Source organism: Haematobia irritans, chromosome 4 (assembly GCF_050003625.1).
Source record: "Haematobia irritans isolate KBUSLIRL chromosome 4, ASM5000362v1, whole genome shotgun sequence".
Taxonomy (NCBI): domain Eukaryota; kingdom Metazoa; phylum Arthropoda; class Insecta; order Diptera; family Muscidae; genus Haematobia; species Haematobia irritans.
Window position 1 is genome coordinate 83,555,023 of NC_134400.1, and position 22,453 is coordinate 83,577,475.

The 22,453-nt window shown below is 35.5% G+C and overlaps 1 non-coding gene across 1 annotated transcript; it reads right to left on the reverse strand.

Moving 5' to 3' along the window:
• Nucleotides 1-5,469: 5,469 nt before the first annotated feature.
• Nucleotides 5,470-5,635, reverse strand: LOC142237303 (U1 spliceosomal RNA). The gene has a single exon (XR_012722440.1). It is a non-coding gene; the product is annotated as a U1 spliceosomal RNA (small nuclear RNA).
• Nucleotides 5,636-22,453: the final 16,818 nt, after the last annotated feature.

Consider the following 22,453-nt stretch of genomic DNA (forward strand, 5'->3'; position numbering starts at 1 on the left):
GGAAGCATTTTGAGCCCAAACATAATTTTTACTTCCACGAAATTTTTTAGTTCTTGGCACCGTTTTCTGTAATACAAATAATGTTGAAGAAATTATTCAATTTTATAAATTATTCAAATTTTACCTTTCGCCTGGACGGAGAATCGAACCGAGGTCCATACAGTTTGTAAGCCAACACACTATCCACTGGGCTACGTAGCTGTTATAGTCACCAGAAGACAATTATCGTTATAAGTAACATTTATATAGCATAGTTTGCAGCGCCCACGAGCCCATGCAAACATAACGTTATTTAACAGAAACATACATTCGTTGGCGACGTGGAGCAGTGGTTAGCGTGTCTGCCTTGCACGTAATGGTTCATGGGTTCAATCCCTGCTCCGACCGAATAACATTTTTATACACTCCACCATAGGATGGGGGTATATTAACTTTGTCATTCCGTTTGTAACACATCGAAATATTGCTCTAAGACCCCATAAAGTATATATTCTGGGTCGTGGTGAAATTCTGAGTCGATCTGAGATTGTCCGTCCGTCCGTCCGTCCGTCTGTTGAAATCACGCTAACTTCCGAACGAAACAAGCTATCGACTTGAAACTTGGCACAAGTAATTGTGATTGATGTAGGTCAGAAGGTATTGCAAATGGGCCAAATCGGTCCACTTTTACGTATAGCCCCCATATAAACGGACCACCAAATTTGGCTTGCAGACCCTCTAAGAGAAGCAAATTTCATCCGATCCGGCTGAAATTTGGTACATGGTGTTAGTATATGGTCTCTAACAGCCATACAAAAATTGGTCCGCATCGGTCCACAATTATTTATAGCCCCCATATAAACCGATCCCCCGATTTGGCTTTCGGAGCCTCTAAGAGAAGCAAATTTCATACGATCCGTCTGAAATTTGGTACATGGTGTTAGTATATGGTCTCTAACAACCATGCAAAAATTGGTCCACATCGGTCTATAATTATATATAGCCCCCATATAAACCGAACCCCAGATTTGGCTTGCGGAGCCTCTAAAAGAAGAAAGTTTCGTCCGATCCGGCTGAAATTTGGTACATGGCGTTAGTATATGGTCTCTAACAACTATGCAAAAATTGGTCCACATCGGTCAATAATTATATATAGCCCCCATATAAACCGACCCCCCGATTTGGCTTGCGGAGCTCTAAAAGAAGCAAATTTCATCCGATCCGGCTGAAATTTGGTGTAAGTATACGATCTCTAATGACCATGCAAAAATTGGTCGAAATCGGTCCATAATTATATATAGCCCTCATATAAACCGATCCCCAGATTTGACCTCTGAAGCCCCTTCGAAGAGCAAAAATCATCCGATTCGGTTGAAATTTGGTACGTGATGTTAGTATATGGTATCCAAGAACCATGCAGGAATTGGTTCATTTCAGTCCATAATTTTATATAGCACCCATACAAACCGATCCCCAGATTTAACCTCCGGTGCCTTTTGGAGAAGCAAAATTCATCCGATCTGGTTGAAATTTTGTACGTGGTGGTAGTATATGATATTTAACAACCATGCCAAAAGTGGTCCATATCAGTCCATAATTATATATAGCCCCCGTATAAACCGATCCCGAGATTTGGTTTTGGAGCCTCTTGGAGGAGCAAATTTCATCCGAGTCAGTTGAAATTTGGTACATTGTGCTAGTATATGACCGTTAACAACCATGCCTAACTAGGTCCATATCGGTCTATAGTTATATATAGCCCTCAGATAAATCGATCCCCAATCACACAAAAATTAGTCCATATCAATAATTGTATATAGCCCCCATATAAGCGACCCCCATATTTCAATTCTGGCTCTCTACTTACCGTGCAAAAGTCCATATCGATTCGTAATTATTTGTAGACTTACCTACACATACCTTTTTTGTCTAATATATACCACGTATGGACTAGCTCACAATTTAGAAAACGATTTAAGATACCACAACCCAAGTAATTCGATTGTGGATGACACTCTTTCGTACACCCAAAGAAAAAAAACGTTTGGGAAACGTGTACCGAAAACGTTTTTCTTTTGTTAGAGTTTTTTGAATTGCTTCGAAAATTTAAACTTTTATCACCAAAAAGATTCGTTTGTTACAAAATTTTTAGTTTTTCAATAAAAAAAAGTTATTTTTGAAACAACAACACAGTCCATTTCGCTTATATCAAACACTGTTCTTTTCTGACTTTAAGTCTTTAATAAGACACATTTTACAGTTCAAAATTTAATATACTACAATGTGAAGTTTTGAACATTTTTCGGAATCTTCCGAACATATCTGGAATATATGTAAAAAAAAATAAAAAAACTTTGGTCGAAGCAGGGATCGAACCCACGAACCTTGGCATGCAAGTCGGACGTAGCAACCACTGCTCTACGGTGCCAAACTAAATGTTTGTTTCTGTTAAATAAACTGTGTTTATTCGGTTCGTGGGCGCCGCAAGCTATGCTTTATAAATATAACTTAAATGGATATTTATCTATTGATGACCATAACAGGTCCATAGCTCAGTGGTTAGTGTGTTGGCATACAAAGTGCATGGTCCGGGGTTCGATTCTCCGTCCAGGCGAAAGGTAAAAAAAATTTAAAAATTTATAAAATCGAATAATTTCTTCTACATTGTTGGTATTACAGGAAAAGGTGTTAAGAACTAAAAAACCTCGTGGAAGTGAAAAAGATGTGAGGGAAAATGCAAATAACAAGAAACAATGTTTTTTTTTTTGAGTTTGTCTTTATGAAATTGTTTTTAAACCCTGGAAAAGAATAAACGTTTATCACACAAAGTATATACTATTCTTCCAAATACACTTCCTTACAGCGAAAAGCAAATGAGAAACGAACTTTGTTTGTCTGAAATTTCGTTTGGGAGGAAAGAATTATTTTTTGCGTGTAGAAGTTTCTACGCAATCCATGGTGGAGGGTACATATGATTCGGTCTGTGTTGGAAATGTATTTAAGGAAAAATCTTTCCCATTTCGTAGTTAGTGAAGTATAAAACATTTACTGAATTTTTTATAAGTTTTCCTTTAGCTAAGTTAATTTTCGTTGTGGTTATGAAAAATGAACTATATTACAGTAAATTTGTTGAACTATGTGAAAGTTAAAATGGTCTTTAAATTTACAAGACACTTTTTTTCTGTGTGGAAGAATAGTTTTAATATCTATTATTAACATATTTCTTTTTTAATTAAATTGACTAAAAATCAGACTAAACAAAATAATAAAGGAGCTTTAGTTATTAAATCATAAGATCAACCACATTTTTTGATCAGACTTCAAACATTTACTTGTAATCAAGAAATTAACTTACAATTTAGAAAAAATTGCTTCTCTAACATATGTTCCAAACGCATTTTGCAGGAAGCACATATATTATTGGATAGTGCCGAAACATTATTATTTTTGTTTTATGTGAACATATTATATGTTTGGAAGCAGTTTGAGCCAAAAAAATAGTAATTCGATTGTGCGGTGGTATTTACTTGTTTAATTTTATATAAAAACAATGGCAAATCGTATATAGGTTTTCAAATTCTAGGGGGACTTACATTTTTCTGGGGACCTAAGCCCCCTCTCCAGAGGCCTTCCTACGCCTATGGGACCCCAACTCATAAAAAAGTCAAAGAAATGTTATTGTTTCCCGAACACTCGTTTGGGATAACAAAGAAAAATAATCAGGAAGGTTCAGGGGTTAAAACTAGAAGTGCCCATATGTAATATGTAGCTTCAGATTACTGGCGGATCTGGAAAACGTTAACTTAAGCAGTCTGCTAATGTTTTTGGAACAATCTGGTTGGTTCAACAAAGAAAAATTATCAAGAAGGTTCAGGGGTTAAAACTAGAAGTGCCCATATGTAATATGTACTATTAGTGAATGTGGTATCACAATGGACTGAATAGTCTATGTGAGCCTGAATCTTAATCGGGCTGCCACTTTAACCTAACCTCCTACGTATATATCTTACGCTCGATATGCACTTATAATACCCCTGGAGACCATAATTTCGTATTGATTTTCTTCAAATTTTGTACAAGGTGTATATTTGATAGCGTCGTATAGTGTGCCAAATTTGGTTGAAATCGTTCAGAATTAGATATAGCTCCCATATATATCTTTGGAGCCACCGTGGTGCAATGGTTGGCATGCCCGCCTTGCATACATAAGGTCGTGGGTTCGATTCCTGCTTCGACCGAACACCAAAAAGTTTTTCAGCGGTGGATTATCCCACCTCAGTAATGCTGGTGACATTTCTGAGGGTTTCAAAGCTTCTCTAAGTGGTTTCACTGCAATGTGGAACGCCGTTCGGACCCGGCTATAAAAAGGAGGTCCCTTGTCATTGAGCTTAACATGGAATCGGACAGCACTCAGTGATAAGAGAGAAGTTCACCAATGTGGTATCACAATGGACTGAATAGTCTAAGTGAGCCTGATATATCGGGCTGCCACCTAACCTAACCTAACCTATATATATCTTTAGCCCGATTTACAATTTTATGACCACAGCGGCCAAAGTTTTACTCCGATTTATTTGAAATTTTGCAGGTATAGTAAAATTAGATTGTAACTATGTGTACCAATTTTAGTCAAAATCGGTTCAGATTTAGATAGAGCTCCGATATATATCTTTCGCACGATCTGCACTTATATAGTCCCACTGGAAGCAAAAATTTTACTCCGTTTTTATTTGAAATTTTGGACTGAAAGTAGAATTAACATTTTACTAATTTGTGTCAAATTTGGTTCAAATTGGTTAAGTCGTAGAAATAGCTCCCACATATATGTTCCCATGATTTGAGAACATATATGTATATGGGCTTTGAACCAAAGTTGGCACACTTTACATTACTAACAATTGCACTCCTTGTGCAACATTTTAAGTAAATCAGTATGAAACTCAGCCCTATGGGCCTAAATCTAAACCAATCTTTTGAAAGATATACGAGAAACATAAAAAAATTGAAAATACGAAGTTTGAAGCAGATCGGTTCACAAATACGTCATTTATGACCAGATTGGTTATAAATATATATTACAGCTATATCTAAATCTGAAAATTAATAGGGATCGTATATGAGCGAAAAAGGGACCTTATAACAAATTTGAGAGCGATCGGACTTAAACTGCGAGTTGGACTGTGGACATAAATAGACAGACAGACAGACAGACAGACGGACATCACTTAATTGATCTGTATACTAAAAAGTGGATTTGTGACTGCAAATAAATGCACAAACTGGTGAAAGTATAAAAAACAAGTATATATGGCCGTAAGTTCGGCCAGGCCGAATCTTATGTATCCTCCACCATGGATTGCGTAGAAACTTCTACGAAAGACTGTCATCCACAATCGAATTACTTGGGTTGTGGTATCTCAAATCGTTTTCTAAATTGTGAGTTAGTCCATACGTGGTATATATAAAGTTGTTTGAAATGTATTGAATTAGGTCGGGACGGCGCGAACGCCATTCCCGGCTATCAAAAATTGCACGCACGAGTTATTCACATTAGGAATAATCGCAGGGGTCAACTCAATCGAAAGTGCAATGATCAAGTCTCGCCCTGGAGGAACCGCCTTCGTGATCACGGTTAACCTCTACGCCAGGTAAGTATGCTTTCCTCAACACAGATCAGACTATTCATACGATATACGCCATGAAGCCAATGAGAATTATTAGGAAGTACGACTTGTTTTGCCAACGAACATTTGATATTGAAACACACATTTGCACAGTAAAATAATTTACACAATCAAAAACTTCACCAAGTATCTACCTATCTAAGATATCTCTACGATTTGTGCCGTTCTATGGGGGATGAAGTGCATGAGCCTTTGAATGAGATGATCGCAGATGCAACCTTGTCGATCTATGCCGTTTGTCATGTCTGGAATGTCATCGGAGCATCGGAGCATGATTAAACGCAACTCAAAACAAGTATATACGGCCGTAAGTTCGGCCAGGCCGAAGCTTATGTACCCTCCATCATGGATTGCGTAGAAACTTCATCTAAACACTGCCATCCACAATCGAATGACTTAAGTTGCGGTAACGCTTGCCGATGGCAAGGTATCTTAAAACCTCCATCAAACACCATCTTCTAAATTGTATGTAAGTCCATACGTGGTATATATTTAATCAAAAAATATCGATCCAATACGTATATAATTCAGTTTGACAAAGTAGAAATAAAATTTTGACAAAATTATCTACAGAAATAAAATTTTAACAAAATTTTCTATAGAAATAAAATTTTCACAAAATTTTCTATAGAAATACAAATTTTGACAAAATTTTCTATAGAAAGAAATTTTTGACAAAAATTTCCACAGAAATAAAATTTTAACAAATTTTTCTATAGAAATAAATATTTGACAAAATTTTCTATAGAAATAAAATCTTGGTAGATTATTTTTGGCTCGAGTGGCAACCATGATTATGAACCGAATAAAATTTGAACAAAATTTTCTGTAGAAATAAAATTTTGACAAAATTTTCTATAGAAATAAAATGTTGATAATGATGAAAATTTTTTTATGAACCGAATAAAATTTTAACAAAATTTTCTCTAGAAATAAAATTTTGACAAAATTTTCTATAGAAATAAAATTTTGACAATTTGAACCGGATCGGATGAATTTTGCTCCTCCAAGAGGCTCCGGAGGTCAAATCTGGAGAATGTTTTATATGGGGGCTATATATAATTATGGACCGATATGGACCAATTCTGGCACGGTTGTTAAAGATCATATACTAACACCATGTTCCAAATTACAACCGGATTGGATGAAATTTGCTTCTCTTGGAGACATCGCAAGCCAAATCTGGGGATCGGTTTATATGGGGGCTATATATAATTATGAACCGATGTGAACCAATTTTTGCATGGTTGTTAGAGACCATATACCAATACCATGTACCAAATTTCAGGCGGATCGGATGAAATTTGCTTCTCTTGGAGACTTCGCAAGCCAAATCTGGGGATCGGTTTATATGGGGGCTATATATAATTATGAACCGATGTGAACCAATTTTTGCATGGTTGTTAGAGACCATATACCAATACCATGTACCAAATTTCAGCCGGATCGGATGCAATTTGCTCCTCTTTGAGGCTTCGCAAGCCAAATCTGGAGATCGGTTCATATGGGGTCTATATATAATTATGGACCGATGTGGACCACTTTTTGCATGATTGTTAGAGACCATATACCAACACCATGTACCAAATTTCAGCCCGATCGGGTGAAATATGCTTCTCTTAGGGGCTTCACAAGCCAAATCTGGGGATCGGTTTATATGGGGGCTATATATAATTAAGGACCGATATGGACCAATTTTGGCATGGTTGTTAGAGACCATATACCAACATCATGTACCAAATTTCAGCCGGATCGGATGAAATTTTCTTCTCTTTGGGGCTCCGCAAGCCAAATCTGGGGATCGGTTTATATGGGGGCTATATATAATTATGGACCGATGTGGACCACTTTTTGCATGATTATTAGAGACCATATACCAACACCATGTACCAAATTTCAGCCCGATCGGATGAAATATGCTTCTCTTAGGGGCTCCACAAGCCAAATCTGGGGATCGGTTTATATGGGGGCTATATATAATTATGGACCGATGTAGACCACTTTTTGCATGGTTGTTAGAGACCATATACCAACACCATGTACCAAATTTCAGCCGGATCGGATGAAATATGCTTCTCTTAGGGGCTCCACAAGCCAAATCTGGGGATCGGTTTATATGGGGGCTATATATAATTAAGGACCGATATGGACCAATTTTTGCATGGTTGTTAGAGACCATATACCAACACCATGTACCAAATTTCAGCCGGATCGGATGAAATATGCTTCTGCTAGAGGCTCCACAAACCAAATCTGAGGGACCCTTTATATGGGGGCTATACGTAAAAGTGGACCGATATGGCCCATTTTCAATACCATCCGACCTACATCGATAACAACTACGTGTGCCAAGTTTCAAGTCGATAGCTTGTTTCGTTCGGAAGTTAGCGTGATTTCAACAGACGGACGGACGGACGGACATGCTTAGATCGACTCAGAATTTCACCACGACCCATAATATATATACTTTATGGGGTCTTAGAGCAATATTTCGATGTGTTACAAACGGAATGACAAAGTTAATATACCCCCATCCTATGATGGAGGGTATAAAAAAGTGAACTCTCTATTTCACTAAAGCCAATTTAACTTTATTTTAGTTCATGGAATTATTATGTTTGGAGAAAGTTTCCTTTACTCTAATAATTTTTTGTTTACGTTAGTTAAATTACCTAAAACCGAGGAAAAAAATAAACTCAAATGAAGCATAATGATTAACTAAATTCGTACCTTCCACAAAATAGTTCAGAATTTCTTAAAATTTGTAAATTTTACCAAAAATGCGTCCATCATGAACTTCGTATATCACTAAAGACATTCTTGCAATTTTGAACTCCAAGTTTTTCCTTCAAACTACAAAATTTTCTTTAACAAATGAAAAAACTTAGTTATGTCTAATAAATTTTCTTGAATTTTTCGAAAGATATTTACTTATTTTTATGACATCGGCGTGATGCCAACGTGTGTAATACTGTTTAGTTAAAATTTTTTACAAATAATCAAAATTTTCTAAAATTAACCGAAACTTGTCTTCCTGGTGGGTTCACTGTTTTTTCAGTGTGGCATAAATTTTGGTAAACATTGGCAGCCTTTTTCTCCTGAACAGGGTTGCCAAGTTTTAAATTAACTTTCGATTTTTACTCTCCAAGATGTTCTATAGTAATTTCAAGTGGAATATCCAATAATTTTTCATTTTGAAAATTTGACTTTTTGTCGCTGTTTTGCGATTTCTGCCCATATTGCAAAGGAATAATGTGAAGTCGAGTAATATATAAATATTTTTCCATCGAATCCTAAAGTTAACGATAACCATTCAAAAGCACATTATATTTAAATTCGAAACAATAATTTTACAACCAACACATAAATTTATTAAAGTGTGAACAATTGTTTGCTTTCTTTAATAAGTTGTTCTAAAGAAAATAAACTTATTCAATTGAAAAAAAAAAAAGTTATAATGTTATTCTGGTTTTACCGATGCGAGTTTTGCCGTTAAAATGAGAAATAATTTTAGTGGCAAAACTCAAACTCAATATCCGCTTTTATTTTCGAAAGTATCCGTCAACTCCTCTTGGACTACTTATTAATAAAGAGGAACTAAACTTTGTGTTTATAGATCTAACTGTTTAATTTTTCACTGTTTCCCAATGTTTTCATTTTACTGTAACAACTCTAAAAAAGTACACTGAAAAAAATATTGTCGTGTGGCCAAAGATTTCATGTCCTTAAAATAAGAATACAAATTTTGCTTAGCTTAGACTACGCAATAGAGAAGTTCACCAATGTGGTATCACAATGGACTGAATAGTCTAAGTGAGCCTGATACATCGGGCTGGCACCTAACCTAACCTAACCTAGACTACGCATTTCTCTAATATAAAGTTTTTTCCATGTTCAAAAGTCGAGAAACTTTTCAATGAAGTCGTGTTGTCCTTATAATTAAGTGATTTGACTTGAAAATGGGTATCATAACATGAAAGAAATAACTTTGAACTAAGGTCAACTTGACTTTAATAATTCAGAAAAAAATCTTTAAAACTAATGAAATTGTCTTTAAATTTGTTGCATTTTTGCAAAAATCGTTAAAAAATAGGACATGTTTTTCAACACTTTATTTTAAAGACGTTTTTACTTGAAACATAGCACAATTTCTACTGTCTTGTTTTTAACGGACTTTTTATAGCATATGAAAAAAGCTGAAAAAGCGAAAAAATAAAATTTGCTTCATAGAGTCAAATACACAAAACCCACATTTAAAAGAGAATTGTGTCTTAAAAGTATCCTTACTTGAATTCTCGCCTTCATTGGCTCGGAATCAATACCAAAATTTTTAAAATAGAGACACAATCTTTGGAACCGAGCATGCTATTTTTCAGTGTATAGTGCCGTTTCGTTAGTTTTTATGAAGATCCCTTTAATTACCTTTGTTTGAATATTTTGACTTACTCGTCCAACACTCAAAAAAAAAGTGAACTCTCTATTTCACTAAAGCCAATTTAACTTTATTTTAGTTCATAGAAATATTATGTTTGGAGAAAGTTTTCTTTACTCTAATACTTTTTTGTGTACGTTAGTTAAATTAACTAAACCCGAGGAAAAAAATATACTCAAATGAAGCATAAAGATTAACTAAATTCGTGTCTTCCACAAAATAGTTCAGAATTTCTTTAAATTTGTAAATTTTACCAAAAATGCGTCCATCGTGAACTTCGTATGTCACTAAAGACATTCTTGCAATTTTGAACTCCAAGTTTTTTTTTTTCAAACTACAAAATTTTCTTTAACAAGTGAAAAAACTTTGTTATGTCTAATAAATTTTCTTGTATTTGTCGAAAAAATTTTCTAAAAATATTCAAAATTTTCTAAAATTAACCGAAAGTTTTCTTCCTGGTGGGTTCACTGTTTTTTCAGTGTACGTTCCGATTTGTTTTGACGAAACAAAAAAAAAGTGCCCGTAATGCGAAAATGATAATGAATTTATACTTGTTTATATTCACACATAGTATTTTTCCAATTTTTAATGGAATTTTCTTTGTGTATATATATTTTTAAGGCGCCAATTGGTTACTTTCATTATTTTACTTCCAGCATACACTTTATGTCTCTCTTTCTAAACACATATATGTTTATAGTCTCTTTCTAAAATAATATATGTTTGCATCCAAGCATATTATATTTACAAACATTTTATGTCCTAAACATAATATGTTCTAACATATTAACATATATGTCCCAAACATATTATGCTAGTTTATGAACATTATATGCTTGCACTTAAAAATATTGTGTTTAAAAATTTGAGTTCCAAACATATAATTTTTACACTCAAACATATGAAAAACAGTCTTTTTCGTCCGTGTAGGTGATTTTTACTACCATTTAAGAAAAACAGCAATTAATTTTCATAAAATTGAATTGACTGGTATGAAAAGCTTTTGTAATATGTGTAAGTAAAAATTCCATTACTTGCTCAAAAAACTGATGAGATTTTCATAAAATTGTTGCAATTTGAATTACCTGGGTAGAAGTACGATTAACTGAATTGTAGTTTAAAACTTGTTATAAATTACGATCTACATATTCTGTGTATGTCTACATTCAATTTCGTCTATTTATCAATGTTCAAAACTTATCCGATTCGGAACCACTGTGTGCCAATTGGTTTGTTTCACATATACAAAAAAGGTGATTGCATCGTCCCGAAATAATTGCTACTCACAACTTCATCAATGTTGGAACTTTAGTTTATCGTAACAAATTTAGTTACAAGCAAATAACTTCCGGTACAAAGGACATAAAGAACTCATGAATATGCATGTCTGTATGAATATGTTCTCACAAGTTTGCTGATTGTCTGCAGACAGGTTCGTATTGGAACGTAGACGATTGCTCCAAATTCCCAGAATATGACATGGAACATGTAAATAACCCCAACAAGGAACAAGGAAATACGTAATGATGTATTCGTTGACTTCCTAATGAACCCTAATGAAACCATGAACCAATTATGTATGTAGCCATGCTCGAATATTTTAAGATTGAGCTTGAATACAATAAGGTCAGGTTTATTGCCATACGCAGAGATGGTCTGTCGTAAACTGTAAAGTATTTGTATGGTAACATACGTAAAATACGTGAAAAAAGTTGTAAACCTTCGTAAACTACTTAAATTTTGACAAAATAAGAAAATGAATAGTATAAGATTTTTAGAGTCATTTATTCCATACTGTTTTTTTACATACATACATCCACACAAACGTGTGGATGTATGTCCACACGTTTTGGAAACAACAATTTTCACAGCTTCAATAATTTGAAAACCTTTGAATTCAAAAGTTTTTTAAATTACTGGTTCTTTGGAAAAAATTGCAAATTACTTAAAAAAAAATTCTATTCTATTATTATAAAAAAATTCAAAATAGCCTTTTTATACCATGGAATATTAGAAAAAAAAATAGATCGATATCAAATCTAAATATCCTGTAGGTATATGCCGTTATCGAGGTTTGCGACTTTTTGACAGTAGAAAAACAAAAATTGCTGGACCATCTCTGGCCACACTACGGAAGGCTATATTAAAGTGGGAATTAGTATGTATAACAAAAGGAAAAAGGGTTTAGCCTAACAACTTAAATTTCTAAAAATTAAAGTGATCATGACATGATCACTATAACTGTATAAGCTTTCGCGAAAAGATGTACAATTTAAACCCAAATTCAAGTTGCCAGCATAGAAGCTAATAGAGTCGTGAATCAGATAAACCGCCCGATTTGGACAAACACGGACATGGCTTTTTGAATCAGTGTCCAAACAATTGCACCTTAACCACCCTTATTTTTTGTACAATAACATCATCCTTCGTCATTTTGACAACGGTCTATTTTGAGACGCTATAATTTACATCATGGGCAAAAATGAGAACTAAAATGTTGTTATATTCTTATCCAGTTTGCTTTCAGTTATCATAAGTTGTGTTCCTTTACGTACTACTAGTTACTACTTTTACTAGTTTTTACTAGAAACCGTTCCTCAACCCGAAAAAATAGTAAAAGTAGTAAATAATTTTAAGAGAACAATGTCAAAATGCATGTCTCTTTTAATTTTTATACCCTCCATCATAGGATGGGGGTATATTAACTTTGTCATTCCGTTTGTAACACATCGAAATATTGCTCTAAGACCCCATAAAGTATATATATTCTGGGTCGTGGTGAAATTCTGAGTCGATCTAAGCATGTCCGTCCGTCCGTCCGTCCGTCCGTCCGTCTGTTGAAATCACGCTAACTTCCGAACGAAACTAGCTATCCACTTGAAACTTGGCACAAGTAGTTGTTATCGATGTAGGTCGGATGGTATTGAAAATAGGCCATATCGGTCCACCTTTACGTATAGCCCCCATATAAAGGGACCCTCAGATTTGGCTTGTGGAGCCTCTAACAGAAGCATATTTCATCCGATCCGACTGAAATTTGGTATATGGTGTTGGTATATGGTCTCTAACAACCATGCAAAAATTGGTCCACATCGGTCCATAATTATATATAGCCCCCATATAAACCGATCCCCAAATTTGGCTTGCGGAGCCTAAAAGAGAAGCAAATTTCATCCGATCCGGCTGAAATTTATTATATGGTGTTGGTATATGGTCTCCAACAACCATGCAAAAACTGGTTCACATCGGTCCATAATTATATATAGCCCCCATATAAACCGATCCCCAGATTTGGCTTGCGGAGCCTCAAAGAGAAGAAAATTTCATCCGATCCGGCTGAAATTTGGTACATGGTGTTGGTATATGGTCTCTACTAATCATGCAAAAATTGGTCCACATCGATCCATAATTATATATAGCCCCCATATAAACCGATCCCCAGAGTTGGCTTGCGGAGCCTCAAAGCGAAGCAAATTTCATCCGATCCGGCTGAAATTTGGTACATGATATTGGTATATGGTCTCTAACAATCATGCACAAATTGGTCCACATCGGTCCATAATTATATATAGACCCCATATAAACCGATCTCCAGATTTGACCTCCGGAGCCTCAAAGAGAAGCAAATTGCATCCGATCCGGCTGAAATTTGGTACATGGTATTGGTATATGGTCTCTAACAACCGTGCAAAAATTGGTCCACATCGGTCCATAATTATATATAGCCCCCATATAAACCGATCCCCAGATTTGGGTTGCGGAGCCTCAAAGAGAAGCAAATTTCATCCGATCCGCCTGAAATTTGGTACATGATATTGGTATATGGTATCTAACAACCATGCAAAAATTGGTCCACATCGGTTCATAATTATATATAGCCCCGTATAAACCGATCCCCAGATTTGGCTTGCGAAGTCTCCAAGAGAAGCAAATTTCATCCAATCCGGTTGTAATTTGGAACATGGTGTTAGTATATGATCTTTAACAACCGTGCCAGAATTGGTCCATATCGGTCCATAATTATATATAGCCTCCATATAAAACGTTCTCCAGATTTGATCTCCGGAGCCTCTTGGAGGAGCAAAATTCATCCGATCCGGTTCAAATTAGGAACGTGGTGTTAGTATATGGTCGCTAACAACCATACCAAAATTGGTCCAATCACACAAAAATTGGTCCATATCGGTTCATAATCATGGTTGCCACTAGAGCCAAAAATAATCTACCAAAATTTTATTTCTATAGAAAATTTTGTCAAAATTTTATTTCTATAGAAAATTTTGTTCAAATTTTATTCGGTTCATAATCATGGTTGCCACTCGAGCCAAAAATAGTCTACCAAGATTTTATTTCTATAGAAAATTTTGTCAAAAGTTTACTTCTGTAGAAAATTTTGTTAAAATTTTATTTCTGTAGAAATTTTTGTCAAAATTTCCTTTCTATAGAAAATTTTGTCAAAATTTTTATTTCTATAGAAAATTTTGTGAAAATTTTATTTGTATAGAAAATTTTGTTAAAATTTTATTTCTGTAGAAAATTTTGTCAAAATTTTATATCTACTTTGTCAAACTGAATTATATACGTATTGGATCGATCTTTTTATACCCTCCATCATAGGATGGGGGTATATTAACTTTGTCATTCCGTTTGTAACACATCGAAATATTGCTCTAAGACCCCATAAAGTATATATATTCTGGGTCGTGGTGAAATTCTGAGTCGATCTAAGCATGTCCGTCCGTCCGTCCGTCCGTCCGTCCGTCCGTCTGTTGAAATCACGCTAACTTCCAAACGAAACTAGCTATCCACTTGAAACTTGGCACAAGTAGTTGTTATCGATGTAGGTCGGATGGTATTGAAAATAGGCCATATCGGTCCACCTTTACGTATAGCCCCCATATAAAGGGACCCTCAGATTTGGCTTGTGGAGCCTCTAACAGAAGCATATTTCATCCGATCCGACTGAAATTTGGTATATGGTGTTGGTATATGGTCTCTAACAACCATGCAAAAATTGGTCCACATCGGTCCATAATTATATATAGCCCCCATATAAACCGATCCCCAGATTTGGCTTGCGGAGCCTAAAAGAGAAGCAAATTTCATCCGATCCGGCTGAAATTTATTATATGGTGTTGGTATATGGTCTCCAACAACCATGCAAAAACTGGTTCACATCGGTCCATAATTATATATAGCCCCCATATAAACCGATCCCCAGATTTGGCTTGCGGAGCCTCAAAGAGAAGAAAATTTCATCCGATCCGGCTGAAATTTGGTACATGGTGTTGGTATATGGAATCTACTAATCATGCAAAAATTGGTCCACATCGATCCATAATTATATATAGCCCCCATATAAACCGATCCCCAGATTTGGCTTGCGGAGCCTCAAAGCGAAGCAAATTTCATCCGATCCGGCTGAAATTTGGTACATGATATTGGTATATGGTCTCTAACAATCATGCACAAATTGGTCCACATCGGTCCATAATTATATATAGACCCCATATAAACCGATCTCCAGATTTGACCTCCGGAGCCTCAAAGAGAAGCAAATTGCATCCGATCCGGCTGAAATTTGGTACATGGTATTGGTATATGGTCTCTAACAACCGTGCAAAAATTGGTCCACATCGGTCCATAATTATATATAGCCCCCATATAAACCGATCCCCAGATTTGGGTTGCGGAGCCTCAAAGAGAAGCAAATTTCATCCGATCCGCCTGAAATTTGGTACATGATATTGGTATATGGTCTCTAACAACCGTGCAAAAATTGGTCCACATCGGTTCATAATTATATATAGCCCCGTATAAACCGATCCCCAGATTTGGCTTGCGAAGTCTCCAAGAGAAGCAAATTTCATCCAATCCGGTTGTAATTTGGAACATGGTGTTAGTATATGATCTTTAACAACCGTGCCAGAATTGGTCCATATCGGTCCATAATTATATATAGCCTCCATATAAAACGTTCTCCAGATTTGATCTCCGGAGCCTCTTGGAGGAGCAAAATTCATCCGATCCGGTTCAAATTAGGAACGTGGTGTTAGTATATGGTCGCTAACAACCATACCAAAATTGGTCCAATCACACAAAAATTGGTCCATATCGGTTCATAATCATGGTTGCCACTAGAGCCAAAAATAATCTACCAAAATTTTATTTCTATAGAAAATTTTGTCAAAATTTTATTTCTATAGAAAATTTTGTTCAAATTTTATTCGGTTCATAATCATGATTGCCACTCGAGCCAAAAATAGTCTACCAAGATTTTATTTCTATAGAAAATTTTGTCAAAAGTTTACTTCTGTAGAAAATTTTGTTAAAATTTTATTTCTGTAGAAATTTTTGGCAAAATTTCCTTTCTATAGAAAATTTTGTCAAAATTTTTATTTCTATAGAAAATTTTGTGAAAATTTTATTTGTATAGAAAATTTTGTTAAAATTTTATTTCTGTAGAAAATTTTGTCAAAATTTTATATCTACTTTGTCAAACTGAATTATATACGTATTGGATCGATCTTTTTTGATTTAATATATACCACGTATGGACTTACATACAATTTAGCAGATGGTGTTAGGAGGTTTTAAGATACCTTGCCATCGGCAAGCGTTACCGCAACTTAAGTAATTCGATTGTGGATGGCAGTGTTTAGATGAAGTTTCTACGCAATCCATGATGGAGGGTACATAAGCTTCGGCCTGGCCGAACTTACGGCCGTATATACTTGTTTTTTACTACAAGTTACTCGACAAATTCTTTCGAGTAAAAGCAGTAGAAATGTCATGACAAAAATAATTATTTCTTTATAAATTTTACAAACCAAAGTATTTCCAAATCGCTTTTTATACCCTCCATCATAGGATGGGGGTATATTAACTTTGTCATTCCGTTTGTAACACATCGAAATATTGCTCTAAGACCCCATAAAGTATATATATTCTGGGTCGTGGTGAAATTCTGAGTCGATCTAAGCATGTCCGTCCGTCCGTCCGTCTGTTGAAATCACGCTAACTTCCGAACGAAACAAGCTATCGACTTAAAACTTTGCACAAGTAGTTGTTATCTACGTAGGTCGGACGGTATTGAAAATGGGCCATATCGGTCCACTTTTACGTATAGCCCCCATATAAAGGGACCCTCAGATTTGACTTGTTGAGCCTCTAACAGAAGCATATTTCATCCGATCCGGCTGAAATTTGGTACATGGTGTTGGTATATGGTCTCTAACAACCATGCAAAAATTGGTCCACATCGGTCCATAATTATATATAGCCCCCATATAAACCGATCCCCTGATTTGGCTTGCGGAGCCTAAAAGAGAAGCAAATTTCATCCGATCCGACTGAAATTTGGTACATGGTGTTGGTATATGGTCTCTAACAACCGTGCAAAAACTGGTTCACATCGGTCCATAATTATATATAGCCCCCATATAAACCGATCCCCAGATTTGGCTTGCGGAGCCTCAAAGAGAAGAAAATTTCATCCGATCGGGCTGAAATTTGGTACATGATGTTGGTATATGGTCTCTAACAACCATGCAAAAATTGGTTCATATAGGTCCTTAATTATATATAGCCCCCATATAAACCAATCCCCAGATTTGACTTGTGGAGCCTCTAAGAGAAGCGTATTTCATCCGATCCGGCTGAAATTTGGTACATGGTGTTGGTATATGGTCTCTAACAACCATGCAAAAATTGGTCCACATCGGCCCATAATTATATATAGACCCCATATAAACCGATCTCCAGATTTGGCTTGCGAAGCCTCAAAGAGAAGCAAATTGCATCCGATCCGGCTGAAATTTGGTACATGGTATTGGTATATGGTCTCTAACAACCGTTCAAAAATTGGTCCACATCGGTCCATGATTATATATAGCCCCCATATAAACCGATCCCCAGATTTGGGTTGCGAAGTCACCAAGAGGAGCAAATTTCATCCAATCCGGTTGTAATTTGGAACATGGTGTTAGTATATGATCTTTAACAACCGTGCCAGAATTGGTCCATATCGGTCCATAATTATATATAGCCCCCATATAAAACGTTCTCCAGATTTGACCTCCGGATCCTCTTGGAGGAGCAAAATTCATCCGATCCGGTTCAAATTAGGAACGTGGTGTTAGTATATGGTCGCTACAACCATACCAAAATTGGTCCAATCACACAAAAATTGGTCCATATCGGTTCATAATCATGGTTGCCACTAGAGCCAGAAATAATCTACCAAAATTTTATTTCTATAGAAAATTTTGTCAAAATTTTATTTCTATAGAAAATTTTGTCAAAATTTTATTTCTAGAGAAAATTTTGTTAAAATTTTATTCGGTTCATAATAACATTTTCATCATTGTCAAAATTTTATTTCTATAGAAAATTTTGTCAACATTTTATTTCTATAGAAAATTTTTTTCAAAGTTTATTCGGTTCATAATCATGGTGGCCACTCGAGCCAAAAATAATCTACCAAGATTTTATTTCTATAGAAAATTTTGTCAAAAGTTTATTCTACAAAAAAGTTTGTTAAAATTTTATTTCTGTAGAAATTTTTGTCAAAATTTTCTTTCTATAGAAAATTTTGTCAAAATTTTTATTTCTATAGAAAATTTTGTGAAAATTTTGTTTCTATAGAAAATTTTGTTAAAATTTTATTTTTGTAGAAAATTTTGTCAAAATTTTATGTATACTTTGTTAAACTGAATTATATACGTATTGGATCGATCTTTTTTGATTTAATATATAGCACGTATGGACTTACATAGAATTTAGAAGATGGTGTTAGGAGGTTTTAAGATACCTTGCCATCGGCAAGCGTTACCGCAACTTAAGTAATTCGATTGTGGATGGCAGTGTTTAGAAGAAGTTTCTACGCAATCCAGAAGAAGTTTCTACGCAATCCATAAGCTTCGGCCTGGCCGAACTTACGGCCGTATATACTTGTTTCTTAATATAATACTGTAACTTTTAAATGGATTAAGATATCAACATAATTTTTTTCTTGTGTCAAAGCTGAGATGTTTTCCTCTATGTTTACAGGTTTGTAGGCCCCTAGTGGGTTCACGGGCTGGCCTATAGACGTTGGAAGTTGGATATCTCGGATGTATGAAATATTGTTTTACTTGGCAAACGCGAAATTATGAACCAAATTTCATCATTTTTGCTTTTCTGGATAGAACTTATCCAATATTTGCGAGATATGGGCCTTACAATTTATTTTTTTTTTTTTGCAAACTTTGAGGAAAGTGGTGTCAGAACTTTGAATCTAGAAGGACAGTTTTAAAATTGATTACTGTTCTATTTTTTAACTATATTACTTATAAAATTCTACGTATTCTAGAGGAAAAATATGTGTACCTCTGTGCTCTAGAATGAACGTGTAGACTTCACAATTTGGAATTTCAAAACAATACCGAACCAATACCGCTTGTTTCGAAAAAAGTACCAAAACATTGTCTGGCTCACACCAAATTTGTCACACCTATTAATGGGCCAAGAGAACCTCTACGTTTTGAATTTCATGGAAATCGGGTAAAAGTTTTAATGTATATGTGCTGAAGACCCCAACTGGGGGTAGGTTTATATGGGGGCAAAATTGAAACTTAGGCCGATGTAGCCATCTTCGAACTGAACCTGGATGTAGATAAAATACGTGCCTGCGCAAAATTTCAGCAGTATAGACAACGTTATATCATCTTATAATTTCTCCCTGATCAAGACTATCTATACCTTCTTTAGTCAGAAATCGTTATTTGTATGTGTTATAAACGGAATGACAAACCCCCCATACAAGATAATGATAATATGCGCTATTACTGTGCTTACATTGCCCAAAAGCCAGAGTTTTACTTTGATTTCAAATTTTGCACAAGGAGCACTATTAATAACACAATAAAAACCATGCACCCTTTCCATCGCAATAAGGATTTCAAAGTTTTCTGCAAAAAAATCTGCAATTTGTCAAAATATTTGCGATATAGAAGTATTCAACCTAGCTGCTTCCATATTTTGAAAATATTTTTTCAAATCACAATACTTCTTTTATTTTTTTTTATTGGCATTTTTACTATATTTTCGTTCCTGTACCTTTAACAAAATTTGAACTCTGAGAGGATTTTCAATATTTCTCTCTTTTACTACTTTTTACTACGAGTAAAGTAAAGGAACACAGCTATAAAATAGTTCAATTAATATAATCATAAAATAGTTGAATTAGTATAACTTAAATGCATTATTTGCCAATCGTCAAAAACGTACTTTAGATCAAAAATTAAATTTGATAAAAAAATATCTCATTTTTTGATAAAAACAATCTCATTTTTAAGGAACAACCCTTGGCTGAATAAAGAGGTTGAATCGCGATTACAAAAACAAAAATTTCAATATATTGTTTACAATTTTAAGAAGTCAAAATCAGCTGATAAAAGAATCGTATGACATTGGTAAAAGTGGCATTTATTTGTACTTTCATTTATCCTGAAAAAAATAATTCAAATCCAGATAAAAGTGAAAGTTCAAATTTAACTGCGTCACCCATGAATGTTTGTGAAGTGGATAATTCATCCTAGAGACAAATAAGACTATAATACCCACCAAAGTTAGGAATGGTGGGTATTAGGAAGTTAGGAATGGAAGTCAGTCAATAGCGCTTCGCCAGCTATTAACAGAAACAGATCATGATGCAGTTTAAAAACTGACGTACGTGGTATTTTGGGACTGGAATATGTTATTTAGATACTAAAGTTATCTTCGAATAATTCTCCAGCTATGAACGCGTGAGTTTGTTTTAGATGCATTTGCTATGCAGTGTCATTTGGAGAGATGCAACTACCATAAACATATGATTTTGACATCTTAAAATTTTGTCGAAATAAAAAAATTGTAATCATATGAGCCCATGATTTAACCTTCTTGTTCAACCATGGAACAACCATATCCCAGCAAAAAGCAATACTGTTATTGAAATGAACAGTTATATAAGCGCTATGTAGAAGCTGCTATAAATCGGGACAGCGCCCACAAAGATCAGCGCTGATTCGTTTGTTTTGTAAGCAGTTGGTACTGCCTCTCTGCCCTAGAATCCTGCAAAAAAGGCGTCGCCAAAAAAGTAATGAAAATGTTCTTTTTGGATCCGGAAGTGGTGCAAAATTAACGCAAAGCGATGAATTTAATATGGGTTTGTCTTAGGACAGAAGTCCTCCATTTTAACAGCCGTTACACTAAATTTGCATCACTTCTTTAGGTGCAGGACACTCACACAAGAGTTGTTTAATTGATTCCTTTTCCTCCGCATCATGACAGAACCAATAGTTTTTGCAAATTCGCTTATCATGCAGCGACCCGGTATAGCAGACATCAGGAGTGATATCTGACGTCTTGAGAACACAAGCATATCTAGTGTGCGGTTCACGTTTAAATGGAGCCATATATGCTTGGTGTCGTTACAACCCTTGCAATTCTCCCATCGAACATTTGCAATCATGAGAGCCTTCTCACGCAGTAAGAGCTTGCAGGTAGCCAGAGACATACCACCAGATTCTAGTTCCCCTGGAATATGTAAGGTAGTTCTTAGGTCTAACCACTGCCGTGTATAGCCATTATAGGTCTAACCACTGCCGTGTATAGCCAATGCACAATTTTCGGTTTTAGTCCACACTTTTTATACCCTCCACCGTAGGATGGGGGTATATTAACTTTGTCATTCCGTTTGTAACACATCGAAATATTGCTCTAAGACCCCATAAAGTATATATGGGTCGTGGTGAAATTCTGAGTCGATCTGAGCATGTCCGTCCGTCCGTCCGTCCGTCTGTTGAAATCACGCTAACTTCCGAACGAAACAAGCTATCGACTTGAAACTTGGCACAAGTAGTTGTTATTGATGTAGGTCGGTTACGTATAGCCCCCATATAAACGGACCCCCAAATTTGGCTTGCGATTGCTCTAAGAGAAGCAAATTTCATCCGATCCGGCTTAAATTTGGTACATGGTGTTAGTATATGGTCTCTAATGACCATGCAGAAATCGGTCTATATTTACCTATAGCCCCCATATAAACCGATCCCCCGATTTGGCTTGCGGAGCCTCTAAGAGAACCACATTTCATCCGATCCGGCTGAAATTTGGTACATGGTATTAGTATATGGTCTCTAACAACCGTGCACAAATTGGTTCACATCGGTCCATAATTATAAACCGATCCCCCGTATAAACCGATCCCCCGATTTGGCTTGCGGTGCCCCTAAGAGAACCAAATTTCATCCGATCCGCCTGAAATTTGGTACATGGTGTTGGCATATGTTCTCTAACAACCATGCCAAAATTGGTCCATATCGGTCTATAATTA